At 46.6% G+C, this 17,387-nt stretch overlaps 1 protein-coding gene across 2 annotated transcripts in view; it reads left to right on the top strand.

Moving 5' to 3' along the window:
• Window positions 1-585: 585 nt before the first annotated feature.
• LOC122551953 (anion exchange protein 3-like) overlaps window positions 586-17,387 on the top strand; it is a 313,611-nt gene continuing 296,809 nt past the window's right edge. For both annotated transcript variants that reach the window (XM_087989369.1, XM_087989367.1), the window contains exon 1: window positions 586-698. The gene's annotated coding sequence lies outside the window, so the exon portion shown is untranslated. The remainder of the gene's footprint in view (window positions 699-17,387) is intronic.

Here is a 17,387-nt window from a genome sequence, read left to right as displayed (position 1 = left end):
CCTCTGGAGACTAACCCACCCAGAACCATTTCCCTCTGACTAATGCACCTAACACTATGGGCACTATAGCTGTATTCCTGATGAAGGGCTTCGATTTTCCTGCTCCTCGGATGCTGCCTGAACTGCTGTGCTTTTCCAGCACCACTCTAATCTAGACTCTGGTTTCCAGCATCTGCAGTCATTGTTTTTACCTTCTCTGGGAAATTTAGCATGGCAAATTCACCTAACCTGCACATCTTTGGATTGTGGAAGGGAACCAACGCAGACCTGGGGAGAATGTGCAAACTCCACACAGACAGTCACCCGAGGCTGGATTCGAACCTGGGTTCCTGGTGCTGTGAGGTAGCAATGCTAACCGCTGAGCCACTGTGCCGCCCCTCGGTCTGTGACCAAGCTCCCTAAAATTCCTCTGAGCCTCCTAAATTCCTGGTTCACTCCCTTCACACCCCCTCCCTCCAGTCTTTGCCAGGCCAAAGGGCTGCTACGTGAATGCAGTGTCATTGCTGTTGTTGTTGCTGTGAATCGCCTGCCTTTATCGAGGCTGTGGGGTTTAATTGCCAGGGAGTGATGATGTCACGAGCAACTGGGCAGACTGGAAGCTGAGGCAGAGAGTGTGGATGAAGCTGTCTACTCCCACTGAGACTGAACAGAGACACACAGAAACCCTGAGCTGGCTGCAGGAAACACCACCCTGTCAGGTATGTCCAGAAAACACTCTCGCTGCCCGCAACAAATCATTCACTCGCCCTCCCAACCAGAGCTCCCTTCTCAGTTAGAAAAAGGAGCTTTCTCCCTCTTTGATGGAATAGAAACGACTCTTAATGTTCCCTTTGTTTTTTGAGGGAGATGAATGAGGGCGTGGGTTTGGCCATAGGAGTACACAGATGGTTTAACCGGGAGGATGAGAGATAATTAGTGATGAGAAAATCCCAAGGCAGGGGCGAGGAGGAGAATGTGTTTATTTCCACGCAGTGAGGAGTTGCTGTAATCTGGAACACGCTGCCTGAAAGGGCGGTGGGAGCAGATTCAGCAGGAACTTTCCAAAGGAATTTGGATAAATTCTTGCCATTTTTAAAAAATCGATATGGTCGCTCCCAGGAGGTGGGTGTCACTGGTTGTGGCAGTGTTTATTACCCAGCTCCAAATGGTCCCTGGAGGAGGAGCTGGTGAGCTGCTGTTAGGGAATGAAATATTTACAGGCTGGTGGGCGGAGGACGGAAGGGCGGGGACATTTGGATAAATTTCAAAGAGCTTCCAATGGGCTGAATGGCCTCCTCCTGTTGCTATTTGGTTTCATGGTGAGTGGTCAGGGAGGGCCATTGAGGATTGTGTCTGTGTGTAGGTGTGTCTGTTTTTGTGTATGTGTATGCGTGTTTATGTTTGCATGTGCATGTGTTTGCATTTCTGCTTGTGTGTGTGCATGCACATGTGTGTTTATGTGTGTCTGCGTACGTGTGACTATTCACGTATGTGTTTACGAACGTGTGTGTATCTGGGTGTCTAAGTGCATGTGTGAGCATTTCTATGTGTTTGTAGTCATGCATGTCTCTGCGTGTGCCTGTGTTTATGTGCACACGTGCACATGTGCATGTCTGTGTATGTGTCTGTGTGCGTATGTATGCATCTGTGTTTGTGCACATACCTGTGTCTGTGCGTGCATGTCTGTATGTGTGTGTGCGCGTGTGCGTGTGTGTATGTGTGTGCATGTGTGCGTGTGTGTGTGTGTCTCTGTCTCTAATAAAACAGTCCACTTTCCTTACTGACGGAAGCTGCCTTTAAGAGCACACTGAAAACATTTGAACTTCCTCACTGACTCACCAAGAGGTTCCACACTTAGGGTCGGTCTCTGTTAATTACAATATTTCATTTCTCTGACTCCCACGCTCCCTAAATCACAGCTTTCTTCTACCTACCTGCTATTGTTTAATCTTTTAATACACTCAATGACATAGAATTAATTGAGAATTCACTTAACTTCCAACCGCCTGGTTATAGAGTCATACAGCACAGAAACAGACCTTCACTGGGTCAGGGTACAGGGAGCTGGGTATTTCACTGGGTCAGTGTAAAGGAAGCTGGGTATTTCTTTGGCTCAGGGTAAAGGAAGCTGGGTATTTTATTGGGTCAGTATAAAAGGAGCAGGGTATTTCACTGGGTCAGTGTAAAGGGGGCTGGGTATTTCACTGATTCAGTGTAAAGGGAGCTGGACATTTCACTGGGTCAGGGTACAGGGAGATGGGTATTTCACTGGGTCAGGGTACAGGAAGCTGGGTATTTCACTGGGTCAGGGTACAGAGAGCTGGGTATTTCACTGGGTCAGTGTAAAGGGGGCTGGGTATTTCACTGATTCAGTGTAAAAGGAGCTGGACATTTCACTGGGTCAGGGTACAGGGAGATGGGTATTTCACTGGGTCAGGGTACAGGGAGCTGGGTATTTCACTGGGTCAGGGTACAGAGAGCTGGGTATTTCACTGAGTCAGTGTAAAGGGAGCTGGACATTTCAGGAACACAGAACATAGACCAAAACAACACAGGAACTGGCCCTTCGGCCCATCATGTCTGCACTGACCATGATGCCACTCTAAACTAATCCCATCTGCCTGTACAAGGTCCATATCCCTTTATTTTGTTCATGTGCCTGTCTAAATGCATCAATAGGATTTATAATCATCTAGAAAAGAATAATTTGATTAGGGATAGTCAGCACGGTTTTGTGAAGGGTAGGTCGTGCCTCACAAACTTTATTGAGTTCTTTGAGAAGGTGACCAAACAGGTAGATGAGAGTAAACTGGTTGATGTGGTGTTTATGGATTTCAGCAAGGTGTTCAATAAGGTTTCCCACGGTAGGCTATTGTACAAAATGTGGAGGAATGGGATTGTGGGAGATGTAGCAGTTTGGATCAGTAATTGGCTTGCTGAAAGAAGACAGAGGGTGGTGGTTGATGGGAAATGTTCATCCTGGAGTCCAGTTACCAGTGGTGTACCGCAAGGGTTGTTGTTGGGTCCACTGTTGTTCGTCATTTTTATAAACGACCTGGATGAGGGCGTAGAAGGGTGGGTTAGTAAATTTGCAGACGACACTAAGGTCGGTGGAGTTGTGGATAGTGACGAAGGATGTTGTAGGTTACAGAGAGACATAGATAAGCTGCAGAGCTGGGCTGAGAGGTGGCAAATGGAATTTAATGTGGACAAGTGTGAGGTGATTCTCTTTGGTCAGAGTAACCAGAATGCAAAGTACTGGGCTAATGGTAAGATTCTTAAAAACCACACAACATCAAGTTATAATCTGGTGTTGTGTGATTTTTAACTTTGTACACCCCAGTCCAACACCGGCACCTCCAAATCAGTAAGATTCTTGGTAGTGTAGTTGAGCAGAAAGATCTTGGTGTCCATGTACACAGATCCTTGAAAATTGCCACCCAGGTTGACAGGGCTGTTAAGAAGATGGAAATGTGTTGCTGGAAAAGCGCAGCAGGTCAGGCAGCATCTAGGGAACAGGAGAATCGACGTTTCGGGCATTAGCCCTTCTTCCTGAAGAAGGGCTAATGCCCGAAACGTCGATTCTCCTGTTCCCTAGATGCTGCCTGACCTGCTGCGCTTTTCCAACAACACATTTCCATCTCTGATCTCCAGCATCTGCAGTCCTCACTTTCTCCCCAGGGCTGTTAAGAAGGCACACAGTGTTTTAGCTTTTATTAATAGTGGGATCAAGTTCCAGAACCATGAGGTTATGCTACAGCTGTACAAAACTCTGGTGCGGCCACACTTGGAGTATTGTGTACAGTTCTGGTCACCGCATTACAAGAAGGATGTGGAAGCTTTGGAAAGGGTTCAGAGGAGATTTACTAGGATGTTGCCTGGTATGGAGGGAAGGTCTTATAAGGAAAGGCTGAGGGACTTGAGGCTGTTCATTGTAGGGAAGAAGGTTGAGAGGTGACTTAATAGAGACATATAAGATAATCAGAGGGTTAGATAGGGTGGACAGGGAGAGCCTTTTTCCAAGTATGGTGACGGCGAGCACGAGGGGGCATAACTTTAAATTGAGGGGTGATTGATATAGGACAGATGTCAGAGGTAGTTTTTTTACTCAGAGAGTAGTAAGGGTATGGAATGCTTTGCCTGCAACGGTAGTAGATTCGCCAACTTTAAGTGCATTTGAGTCATCATTGGACAAGCATATGGACGTACATGGAATAGTGTGGGTTAGATGGGCTTCAGGTTGGTATGAAAGGTCGGCGCAACATCGAGGGCTGAGGGGCCTGTACTGCACTGTTATGTTCTATGTTGCTATGGTATTCACATCTACTCCCTCCTCTGACCATACATTCCAGGCACCTACCACTTTGACAGACTTCTTCACTGTCCAGTCTACCACAAACATTGGTGTCATCCACAAATTTACTAACCAGGATCTAAACAGTAACTGTTCCTCACAGAAGGTAGTGTGTGGGTGTGGAATGAACTGCCAGAGGAAGTAGTACAGATAATTATAACATTTGTCAGGTACACCACAGATTCACCTTTACCCTGACCCAGTGAAATACCCATCTCCCTTTACCCTGACCCAGTGAAATACCCAACTCCCTTTACACTGACCCAGTGAAATACCCATCTCCCTTTACCCTGACCCAGTGAAATACCCAACTCCCTTTACACTGACCCAGTGAAATACCCAACTCCCTTTACACTGACCCAGTGAAATACCCAACTCCCTTTACACTGACCCAGTGAAATACCCAACTCCCTTTACCCTGACCCAGTGAAATACCCATCTCCCTTTACCCTGACCCAGTGAAATACCCAACTCCCTTTACACTGACCCAGTGAAATACCCATCTCCCTTTACACTGATGCAAGAAATGCAAAACTTGCGCCCACACCTCCCCCCTCACTTCCCTCCAAGGCCCCAAGGGATCCTTCCATATCAGTCAGAAATTCACATGCACCTCCACACACATCATTTACTGCATCCGCTGCACCCGATGTGGCCTCCTCTACATTGGGGAGACAGGCCGCCTACTTGCGGAATGTTTCAGAGAACACCTCTGGGACACCTGCACCAACCAACCCAACCGCCCCGTAGCTGAACACTTTAATTCCCCCTCCCCCTCCGCCAAGGACATGCAGGTCCTTGGCCTCCTCCATCGCCAGACCATGGCAACACGACACCTGGAGGAAGGGGGACTCATCTTCCGCCTAGGAACCCTCCAACCACAAGGGATGAATACGGATTTCTCCAGCTTCCTCATTTCCCCTCCCCCCACCTTTTCTCAGTCCCAACCCTCGGACTCAGTACCACCTTCTTGACCTGCAATCTTCTTCCCGACCTCTCCGCCCCCCACTCCCTCTCTGGTCTATCAGTCTCACCTTAACCTCCTTCCACCTATCGCATTTCCAACGCCCCTCCCCCAAGTCCCACCTCCCTACCTTTTATCTTAGCCTGCTTGGCACACCCTCCTCATTCCTGAAGAAGGGCTCATGCCCGAAACGTCGATTCTCCTGTTCCTTGGATGCTGCCTGACCTGCTGCGCTTTTCCAGCAACACATTTTTAATCCCTTTACACTGACCCAGTATAATACCCATCTCCCTTTACACTGACCCAGTGAAATACCCATCTCCCTTTACACTGACCCAGTGAAATACCCAGGTCCCTTTACACTGACCCAGTATAATACCCAGCTCCCTTTACACTGACCCAGTGAAATACCCATCTCCCTTTACACTGACCCAGTATAATACCCATCTCCCTTTACACTGACCCAGTGAAATACCCATCTCCCTTTACACTGACCCAGTATAATACCCAGCTCCCTTTGCGCTGACCCAGTATAATACCCATCTCCCTTTACACTGACCCAGTATAATACCCATCTCCCTTTACACTGACCCAGTGAAATACCCAGGTCCCTTTACACTGACCCAGTATAATACCCAGCTCCCTTTGCGCTGACCCAGTATAATACCCAGTTCCCTTTACCCTGACCCAGTATAATACCAGCTCCCTTTACCCTGACCCAGTATAATACCCAGCTCCCTTTACCCTGATCCAGTATAATACCCAGCTCCCTTTACCCTGACCCAGTATAATACCCAGCTCCCTTTACCCTGACCCAGTATAATACCAGCTCCCTTTACCCTGACCCAGTATAATACCCAGCTCCCTTTACCCTGACCCAGTATAATACCCAGCTCCCTTTACACTGACCCAGTATAATACCCAGCTCCCTTTACCCTGGCATCTCTCTGTGTTGTATACCAGCCATCGAGGAAGTGACCAAGTTGATAGATGAAGGAAGGGCTGTTGATGTCATATACATGGACTTTAGTAAGGTGTTTGATAAGGTTCCCCATGGTAAACTAATGGAGAAAGTGAAGTCACATGGTGTGCAGGGTGTTCTAGCTAGGTGGATAAAGAACTGGTTGAGCAACAGGAGACAGAGTTGAAGGGAGTTTCTCAAAATGGAGAAAGGTGACCAGTGGTGTTCCACAGGGGTCAGTGTTGGGGTCACTGTTGTTTGTAATATACATAAATGATCTGGAAGAGGGCACTGTTGGTATGATCAGCAAGTTTGGTGGGCGTTTGGAACACGTTGCCAGCAGAGGTGGTAGAGGCAGGCAGGGTAGATTCATTTAAGATGTGTCTGGATAAATGCATAAGTAGGTGGGGAGCAGAGGGATACAGATGCTTAGGAATTGACCGACAGGTTTAGACAGTACATTTGGATCGGCTCAGGCTCGGAGGGCCGAAGGGCCTGTTCCTGGGCTGTCAATTTTCTTTGTTCTTTGTTTTTTATCCAGCCAAAGGAGCTAACCGAACCTTTAGATTGCTTATATCTGCAACTCCTCGACCCTGCATCCATGAATCTCTGGAGTGTAACTTCAACCCAGGATCTTCTCATTTGGGAGAATATTCCTCAGGGAAGGAGACAGTGAGGTTTCAGCCGGAATAATTCACTGGGAATGCTAGCTAACAGGCTCAATGTGCAGAGATCAGGCTGACACAGTTATTGGGCTTGTTCTTTCAAAGAGAGAGGATTTTAATTCCTGACTGTAACAATTAGCTCCTGCAGCCGGGCCTGTTTTGAAGCATTGATATCATGCTGCTGATCTGAAGGGTCATGCCAGCTGTCAACAGGGACGGATATTGCTGAACTTCTGCGCTTGGATGTTCTAATCAAGTGGGGTTTTCATAATCCCATCAACTTCCCATAATTTTCCTTTGCCCTTTTTTTTTCCCTATCAACTAGATGTAAGATCTAGGGGATGGTATCCAAGGTGGGAGGGAGTGAGGGTGCAGGGAGGAGAGAAGGGATGAGAGATGCAGGGAGTTCAGGAGGGTGTCTAGGGGATAAAGCAGCTCAGATCTAGAGGGAGTGTGAGGAATAAAGCAGACCCGATCCAGTGGGAGGGTATGTTTATCACTGGGAGTCTTGTTGTGAGTAAATCTGTCGCCAGGCTGTTTGACCACAGTTGTTGAGATTGGGGTTATTCTGACACTGGGTGTTAATCGTACCTGGGATGTGGGTGTCACGGACTGGGCCTACATTTATTGTCCATCTCGTTGAGAAGGTGGTGCAGATCTGTTGGCCTGAACAGCTATCGTATTTGGGGGTGTAGTTAAATCCACAAATCTATTAAAGAGCAAGTTGCCATTCAGTGCAGTCTGATGAAATACCTGAGATAAGCTTGAAACTGAATAGGAGACAGGGAATGAAAACAGATTTAAAAGTAGTGACTATAATGGACCTTATAGAATATGAGTTCCCAGATTGGGGCCGTTAACCTGGTCCAATCAGGGAACCCTGGCTGACAGATATAAACAGGAGTGTCAGAGCTTCTATTCACTTTGAGAGCTGGCTTTGCGGGAGCTGGATCTGTGTTTAGTAGAATGCACGTGTAAATAAAGGGGGACTTGTTGATGGGCTATCGGCCTCTGTAAAGTTATTTCAGTGGCGATGAGAAAACAAATGCTTCTGAAGATATTCACTCACAGCAATCGTCGTTGAGTTGAGGTCAGCCTTTCTGGCATCATGCCGTTATTTGGGAAGCTGGACTCGTTCAATCCTCCCTTCGAACACTGGGCCCAGTATGTGGAAAGAATGCATTGTATTTTCTGGGCAAATGTCGCTGGGGCAGATGAAAAGCAACGAGTAATTCTCCTGTAAGTTTGCGGACCTGCAGCTTTTTCGGTCATTAGGATCCTTATTTTTTCCTGAGGCACCAGGAACTGAAACCTTTTAAGAGTTGACAGATTTCGCAGATGCCCCAGAGAGCTTGTGGCCGAAACTAGTGCCCAGAACTCCATACTTAGCTTGCTGGCGTTGGAACCGCAAGACAAAGAACAAAACAAATTACAGCACAGGAACAGGTCCTTCGGCCCTCCAAGCCTGCGCTGATCCAGATCCACTATCTAAACCTGTCACTTATTTTCTGAGGATCCTTCTGGCCTGTCACAGGCCTGACCTCATGAAAACCCGTAAGCGAGGCTGGACCAGTGCTGGAACAAGGAACACGGTAACCTGACATCGAGGAGGCCTGACCGAACAGGCCACAAGACCCTCTGGATTGCTCAAGTCCGCAACTGGTGCCCAGGATTCCATTGGAAGCATACACTTACCTCTTGGAACAGCAAATGTTCCTCACCGATGCCCAGGACTGACTGGGAACAGTGACTTACCCCGGAAACGTGGGAGATGCCTAGCCTTCAGGTGAAACTGGAACTATGAGGTTTCAAGTCCCCCCATCCCCAGCATACTCCTAGCAAATGACCAAGCTTTTGAAAAACAAGATGGTTGACCTTAAAGCTAGACTCACCTTCCAAAGGGAGTGGAGGGGCAGCTGTGTACTCTGTTTTAGAGAGACATGGCTCACTCCTGTTACACCTGACTGGACCAGAGGATTTCCCAGTTCACCAGTTCACTGAAGATGCTGTCTGACCTGCTGTGCTTTTCCAGCACCACACTCTCGACTCTGATCTCCAGTATCTGCAGTCCTCACTTTCTCCCAATTAAGACTGCTGCCTCACAGTGCCAAGGAACCAGGTTCGATTCAACCCTCAGGGCGACTGACTGTGTGGAGTTTGCACATTCTCCCCGAGTCTGCGTGGGTTTCCTCTGGGTGCTCCGGTTTCCTCCCACAATCCAAAGATTAGATTACTTACTTACAGTATGGAAACAGGTCCTTTGTCCCAACAAGTCCACACCGACCCTCCGAAGAGCAACCCACCCAGACCCATTCCCCTACATTTACCCCTTCACCTAATACTACGGGCAATTTCCCATGGCCAATTCACCTAACCTGCACATCTTTGGACTGTGGGAGGAAACCGGAGCATCCGGAGGAAACCCATGCAGACACGGGGAGAATGTGCAAACTCCACACAGACAGTTGCCCGAGGCGGGAATTGAACCCGGGTCTCTGGCGCTGTGAGGCAGCAGTGCTAACCACTGTGCCACCGTGCCACCCACGTGTGCAGGTCAGGTGGATTGGTCATGGGAAATTGCCCCATAGTGTTCAGGGATGTATAGGTTAGGTGCTTTAGTCAGAGGTAAATGGAGAGTAATAGGGGAATGGGTCTGGGTGGGTTACTCTTCAGTGTGGATTTATTGGGCCAAATGGCCTGTTTCCACACTAAAGGGATTCTATGAAGACAGCAATGAAGTGGAATTTCTTCAAGGGTATTGAATCTGTGGAATTCTTTACTGCAGAGGACTGTTGATGTTGGGTGTTTAAGGATATTCAAGGCTGAGTCAGACAGATTTTTGTTAAGGAAGGGAATCAAGGATTATGGGGAAAGGGTAGAAAAGTGAAGTTGACAATGACCAGATCAGTCATGATCTCACTGAGCGGGGGGAGCAGAGCAGATGGGCAGAATGGCCCACTTCTGCTCTATGTCTTCCGCAGGATTGTCGAAGGTTTGATTTGTGAATTGTCTATGTTTCCTTATGCCTTCAGCTCACTGACGTTGTCATCCTCCATTGTTCCTACCTTCTTGCTCTTCCTTATCTCCGGTGTGGAGGTGCTGGTGTTGGACCGGGGTGGGCAAGCTCAGAAGTCATGTGACACCAAGTTTGTTTGAAATCTCAAGCTTTCGGAGCACTGTTCCATCGCCTGACGAAGAATTAGCCACTCCGAAAGATTGTGATTTCGAGTAAACTTGGTGTCGTGTGACTCCTGACCTTTTCTTATCTTCCTCTCTGCAACAATAACGTTGCAACATGTCGACCAGACAGAACCAGTATATCTGACCCACAATCTGGAGGGTCCCCCAGCTCCATGGACTGTGTTTGTGAACCACCGAGTCCCACTGTCTCCACTGTTAAGGTAACAATGGTTCAGCTCCAACTTGAAATCACCAAATCACGGAATTGTTACACTGCAAAAAGAGGCCATTCAGTCCATCAAGCCTGTACCAGCTCTTCATACATGCATCAGTATCCAGTATCAAACTGCAGGTCTTTTCTCCCTTTACAGCATTTCCATCCAGTGCCCTCTTGAATGTTTTAATCTGCCTCCACCAAACCTCCAGGCACTGTGTTTCGCTGTCTGAAAAGGATTTTTAAAAATTTACCTGCAGCTCGTTTGCTCAATGGTTAGCATACTGCCTCACAGAACCAGGGACCCGGGTTCGATTCTACCCTTGGGTGACTGTCTATGTGGAGTTTGTACATTCTCCCTGTGCCTGCGTGGGTTTCCTCCCACAATCCAAAGATGTGTAGGTTAGGGTGGAATGGTCATGCTAAGTTGCCCATAGTGTCCATGGATGTGTATGCTAGATGGATCAGCCATGGGTTACAGGGATAGAGTAGGCGAGTGGGTGGAATGTCCTTCAGAGGGTAAGTGTGGATTCAATAGGCAGAATGGCCTGCTTCCACAGTGTAAGGATTCTATGATGTGGGGAGTAGTCCATCACACTCCTGACTTGTAGATGGTGAACAAAGGGACAGGTTTTGGGGAGTCAGGAGGTAAGTTACTGGATTCCTAAACTCACAACATTCCATGTTGCCTCAGTTGAAGAAGATTTAATCAATGATTCTTTTGAATAATTATGTTTTATTTTCCCCATAGTCCTTGATTCCCTTACAAATTGAAAACCTATCTGTCTCAGCCTTGAATATACTTATTGACCCAGCCTGGACAGGAAAGAATTCACTTAAGTGTCCAGAGTTCCAAAAGGTGCCATGAAATGTCTTTGGCAAACAAGATTAAGGAAAATCCACAGGCATTTTATCCATATATTAGGAGCAAGAGGGTAACTAGGGAAAGACTAGGCCCACTCAAGGACAAAAGTGGGAATTTGTGTGTGGAGCCAGAGGAAGTGGGTGAGGTCCTTAATCCATACTTTGTATCAGTATTCACAAAAGAGAAGGATATGGTGGATGGTGAGTTGAAAGAGGGGAATGTTGATATTCTTGGGCAAAAGAGGAGGATGTGTTGGGTGTTTTATAAAGCCTAAATGTAGGCAAGTCCTCAGGACCTCGAGTCTAGAGTCATACAGCACAACTTGTCTATGCTGACCCTGTTTTCCTAAACTGAGCTAGTCTCATTTTCCTGCGTTTGGCCTATATCCCTCTAAACTATCCATGTACCTGTCCAATGTATTTAAAATGTTGTAAATATACTCGCCTCTACCACTTCCTCTGACTGCTCGTTCCATACACGCACCACCCTCTGAGTGAAAATGTTGCCCCTCAGGTCCCTTTCTAATCTTTCCCCTCTCATCTTAAACCTATGCCCACTAGTTTTGAACTCCCCTTCCCTGAGGAAAAGACCTTGGGTATTCATCTTATCTACGCCCCTAAAGATTTTATAAACCTCAATAAGGTCACCCCTCATCCTCCCACGTTCCGGGGAAAAAGTCCCAGCCTATCCAGCCCCTCCCTATAACTCAAACCGTCCAATCCCAATAACATCCTCGCAAATCATTTTTGCACCCTTTCCAGTTTAGTAATACCCTTCCTGTACCAGACTAAAACTTGCGCAATGTTCCAATTGTGGCCTTATCAATGTCTTGTAAAGCTGTAACATAACATCCCAACTCCTGTACTCAGTGCTCTGACTTATAAAGGCAAACTTGCCAAATGCCTTCCTCACTACCCTGTCTACCCTGTGATGCCACTTTCAAGGAACAATTTCCTGCACCCCTACGTCTCCACTTGACAATACCCCCCCAGGGCCCCACCATTAACTATGTAAGTCCTGCCCTGTTTGTCTGATCAAAATGCATCACCTCACATTTTTTTAAGTTAAACTCCATCTGCCATCCCTCAGCTCATTGGCCCAGTTGATCAAGATCCCATTATACTCGGAGATGATTGCACAATGTTCAGCACCATTCGCAACTCCTCAGATACTGAAGCAGTCCGTGCTCAAATGCAACAAGATCTGGACAATATCCAGGCTTGGCCTGACAAGTGGTAAATAACATTCACGCCACATGGATGCCAGGCTGTGACCATCACGAATAAGAGACAATCTAACCACCGCCCTTTAACATTCAATGGTGTTACCATCTGTATCCCCCACTATCACCATCCTGGGGGTACTCATTGATCAGAAACTCAGCTGGACTCACCACATAAACACAGTCGCTACAAGAACAAGTCAGAGGCTAGGAATTCTGCAGCAAATAACTCACCCCCTGGCTCTTCAAAGCCTGTCCACCATCTACAAAGCAAAAGTCAAGAGTGCGATGGAATCTTCCCCACTTGCCTGGATGGGGGCAGCTCCAACAACACTCAAGAAGCTCAACACCATCCAGGACAAAGCAGCCGCTTGATTGGCATCACATCCACAAACACCCACTCCCTCCACCACCGACACTCAGTAGCAGCAGTGTGTACTATCTACAATGTGCACTGCAGAAACTCACCAAAGATCCTCAGACAGCACCTTCCAAACCCACAACCACTTCCATCTAGAAGGACAAGGGTGGCAGATATATGGGAACACCACCCCCTGCAAGTTCCTCTCCAAGCCATTCATCACCTTGGCTTGGAAATATATCATTGTTCCTGCACTGTGGCTGGGTTAAAATCCTGGAATTCCCTCCCTGAGGGCATTGTGGGTCTACCTACAGCACATGGACTGCAGTGGTTCAAGAAGGCACCTCACCACTACTTTCTCAAGGGGCAACTAGGGACGGGCAATAAATGCTGGGCCCAGCCAGTGATGCACAAATAAATAAAAAACCTTCTTCAGTGTCCACTATAACATCAATTTTGGTGTCATCCACAAACTTACCATCTATGCTTCCTATAATCTCACCCAAATTATTTATATAAATGACAAACAACAGTGGACCCAGCACCAATCCTTGTGGCTGGGCACAGGCTTCCACCACCACCCTCTGTCTCCTACCCATCAAACCTATGTGCATTCAATTGGCTACCTTTCTCTGGATCCCTGAATCAATGTGATTTAACCTTATTAAGCAGACTACCAGAGGAGCCTTGTTGAAGGTCTTGCTAAAGACCATGTAGACAATGTTTACTGCTCTGCCATCATTCATCTTCTTGGTCACTTCTTCAAATAATTCAGCCAAATTTGTGAGACACGATTTTCCGAACATAAGCCCATGCTGAGTATCCCTAATCATCCCTTGGTTTTCCAAAATGCATGTAAATCCTGTCCCTCAGAATCCCCTCCAATAACTTACCCATCACAGATGTCAGTCTCACCAGTCTGGAGTCCCCTGGCGTTCTCTTCCACCCTTCTGAAACACTGGCACAGCATTAGCCATCCTTCAGTCTTCTGGCCCCTTCACCCATCGCTGTTGATGATACAGATATCTTTGCTGGGGCCCCATAACTTCTTCCCCAGCTTTCGACAACGTCCTGGGATACATTTGATCGGGTCACTGGGGTTTAAGACTTCTCTCGCCTCTCTTCTGTAATGTGGAATCTTTTCTTGACTTCACTGTTTATTTTCCCTAGTTCCGTAGTTTCATGTCTTTCTCCACAGTAAATACTGACCCAAAATTGGCAATTTGGGATCTTACTTATCCCCTATTGATTTTTAAGATGCCCTATTCTCTTCCTAGTTACTCTTTTGCCCTCAATGTATTTGTAGAATCTGTTTGGATTCTCTTTAACCTTATTTGCCAAAACTATCTCATGTTCCCTATTTGCCTTCCTGATTTCCCTCTTAAGTGTACTCCTACACCCCCCAATAGTCCTGAAGGGATCACTTGATCCCAGCTGTCTCTACCTGACATAGGCCTCCTTCTTTTTCTTGATCAGTGCCTCAATTTCTCCAGTCATGAGGTGTTCCCTACCCCTGCCTGCCATGCCCTCATACTAACAGGAACATGCTGCCCTGAACTCCTGTTATCTCGCTTTTGGAAACCTTCCACTTGCTGGACACCCCTTTCCCTGTGAACACCTGATGGGATCTATCCCAGAATACTGAGGGAGGTAATTGCTGGGGCCTTGTGTGAAATATTTACATCCTCTTTAGTCACAGAATAGGAGGCAGAGGGCTGGGGAATAGCTAACGTTGTTCCTTTGTTTAAGAAGGGCAACAGGGATACTCTGGGAAATTACAGGTGAGCCTAACTTCAGTGGTAAGGAATTACTGGAGAAGATTCTTAGGGATAGGATTTGCTTGCATTTGGAAAAATGTGGACTTATTAGTGACAGGCAGCAGGACTTTGAACGGGGGAAGTCATGCCCCAGGAAGTTGATTGAGGAGTTAATAAAGGTGATTGATGAGGGCGGGGCAGTAGATGTTGTCTACGTGGGTTTTATCAAGGCCTTGGACAAGGCCCCTGATGGCAGCCCGATACGAAAGGTGAAGGCACATGGGATCCATGGTGAGTAGGTAAGATGGACACAGAACTGGCTTGGTCATGGAAAACAGAGATAAGCAGTGCAAGGGTGTTTTTCTGACTGGAGATCTGTGACCAGTGGTGCTCTGCAATGATCAGTGCTGGGACCCCCTTCTTTTGTACTATATGTAAATGATTTGGAGGAGAATATATGTGGCCTGATGAGTAAGTTTGTAGGTGATGCAAAGATTAGGGGAAGTGTGGAGGGTGAGGATTGCCAGAGAATACAACAGGGTATAGATAAGCTGGAGACTTGGGCAAGGAAATGGCAGATGGAAATTAATCTGGACAAATGCGAGGTGACATGTTGAGGAAGATCTAATGTGGGAGGGAAGTACACAGTAATAGCAGAACCCTTAGTAGCATCAGCATACAGAGGGATCTAGGTGTACAGGTCCACGTTCCCCTAAACATGGCAGCCCAAGTGGAAAAGGTGGTCAAGGAGGTATATGGCATGTTTACCTTCATCGGTCAGGGCATACAGTATAAACATTGGCAAGTCACTTTGCAGCTGAACAGGACTTTAGTTAGTCCACATTTGTAATATGGTTATGTTCACCACACACCAGAAATTTGTGGATGCTTTGGAGAGGTGCAAGTACAGTTTATCAGGATGTTGCCTTGTTTGGAGGGTATTAGCAAGGAGGTGTAAGTGGTTTGTTTTCACTTGAATATCACAGATGAGGGGCGACCTGATATAAGTTTAGAAATTTATGAGAGGCATGGACAGAATGGATAGTTGGAGTCTTTCCCAGGGAAGCAATGTCAGATACCAGAGGACATAAGTTTAAGGTGAAGCGTGGTAATTGAAAGGAGAGGCAGGTTGTTTACACAGGGGGTAGGGAGTACCTGAAATACTTGGTCAGTGGAAATGGTAGGGGTGGATACAATAGCAACGTTTAAGAGGCATCTTTACAGACACATGAACAGGCAGGGAATAGAGGGATATGGACCATGTAGAGTCAAGGCATTTTTGGTTTAGAAAGGCATAATATGTTGGTACAGTCTCGGTGGGCCGAAGGGCCTGTTCTTGTGCTGTACTGTCCTTTGTATCTTTGTTAGCCCTCTGTGGTAACGAATTCCACAGATCCATTACCCTGTGAGAGAAAGGTAAAAATCACACGACACCAGGTTATAGTCCCACAGGTTTATTTGGAAGCACTAGCTTTCGGAGCGACGCTCCTTCATCAGGTAGCTTTCCAATGAAGGGCTTTTGCCTGAAATGTCAATTCTTCTGCTCCTCAGATGCTGCCTAACCTGCTGTGCTTTTCCAGCACCAAACTCTCGACTCTGATCACCAGCATTTGCAGTTCTCACTTTCTCCTAGTTGATTTTTAACTTTGTCCACCCTAGTCCAACACCAGCATCTGTACGTCATGGCCTGTGAGAGAAGGCATTCCTCTTTATCTTTGTCTTAAATGGGCCACCCCTTATCCTGAGATGATACCCTCTGATCCTAGACTCTCCTACATCACTATATAGTCAATGCGTAACTCTGTCCAAAGGTATCCAGATTTCCCTGGGGAAACCATTTAATTCTGTTAGCTTCTTTCAATTGAATGATACAGCCCTATGTTGAAAAGCTCATCATGTTAGATGATCAGCTCGTATGTATTAAGACGCTTAACGCACATGGGTTTACAGAAACCCAAAGTAGAAAGACTCACAATCTCTTCAACTAATCCATTAAGTGTGCTGTGCTGTTGCTGAATTTATTAGCTCTGGGGCCCGAGGGGGTTTTTGTGCTTTGAATATAAAATCAGCCTCTCCTGTGTTGGGAAATTATGTAAGAGCTTTAAATCCTTCCTAAAGTTTCAGTTTCTGGCTCGTAACACATGCTGAGGTTAATAAGGTGTCTGTGGATTCAGAAACCAGGTCAAACAGTTATTAACAAAAACGTAGATTTCATGTTATTTTGCCATTTAATGTTGTTGGACATGCGCTGTATCTACCTGACTCTGTGCATGTCCTCTTAATGTAAATACATCTTACTGTCTGATTTAACCTGTGGACAACAATCTAGGTTGTGCCATTTAACATCTTTCAGAGTGTTGACCAGGGAGATGGGTGGGTGGACGATCAGTGGGTGGGGTGTAATATCTCACGGTCTATCTTTCTGGAGAGTCAATAAACTCGATTCTCAAGCAGGAGATCCCTGGAAATGTACAAAGAGGAATTCTCCTTGGTGTCATGACCTAAGCATTTCTCTCAACAGATTATTTGACCCATTTCACTGTTCCAGTTGGTGGGATCTTACTGTGCCCAATGTAACTCAGCCATATTACTACAAAGACTGTATCTCTAAAGCAGCCCACTGACTGTAGAAGACAAATGGATTTTTAGCATAACTCCAATCTTCCACAGTAAATACTGACTCTGCACAGTTAGTTAAAAATCACACAACACCAGGTTATAGTTCAACAGAATTCCATCTTACAATCTTATTCTCCACAACCACCTGATGAAGGAGCATCGCTCCGAAAGCTAGTGCTTCCAAATAAACCTGTTGGACTATAACCTGGTGTTGTGTGATTTTTAACTTTGTCCACCCCAGTCCAC

This window comes from Chiloscyllium plagiosum, unplaced genomic scaffold, assembly GCF_037043375.1.
Source record: "Chiloscyllium plagiosum isolate Xiang-an unplaced genomic scaffold, Cpla_swu_hap1 HiC_scaffold_7, whole genome shotgun sequence".
In the NCBI taxonomy this organism is placed as follows: Eukaryota; Metazoa; Chordata; class Chondrichthyes; order Orectolobiformes; family Hemiscylliidae; genus Chiloscyllium; species Chiloscyllium plagiosum.
This window is presented reverse-complemented; position numbering and strand designations above follow the sequence as displayed.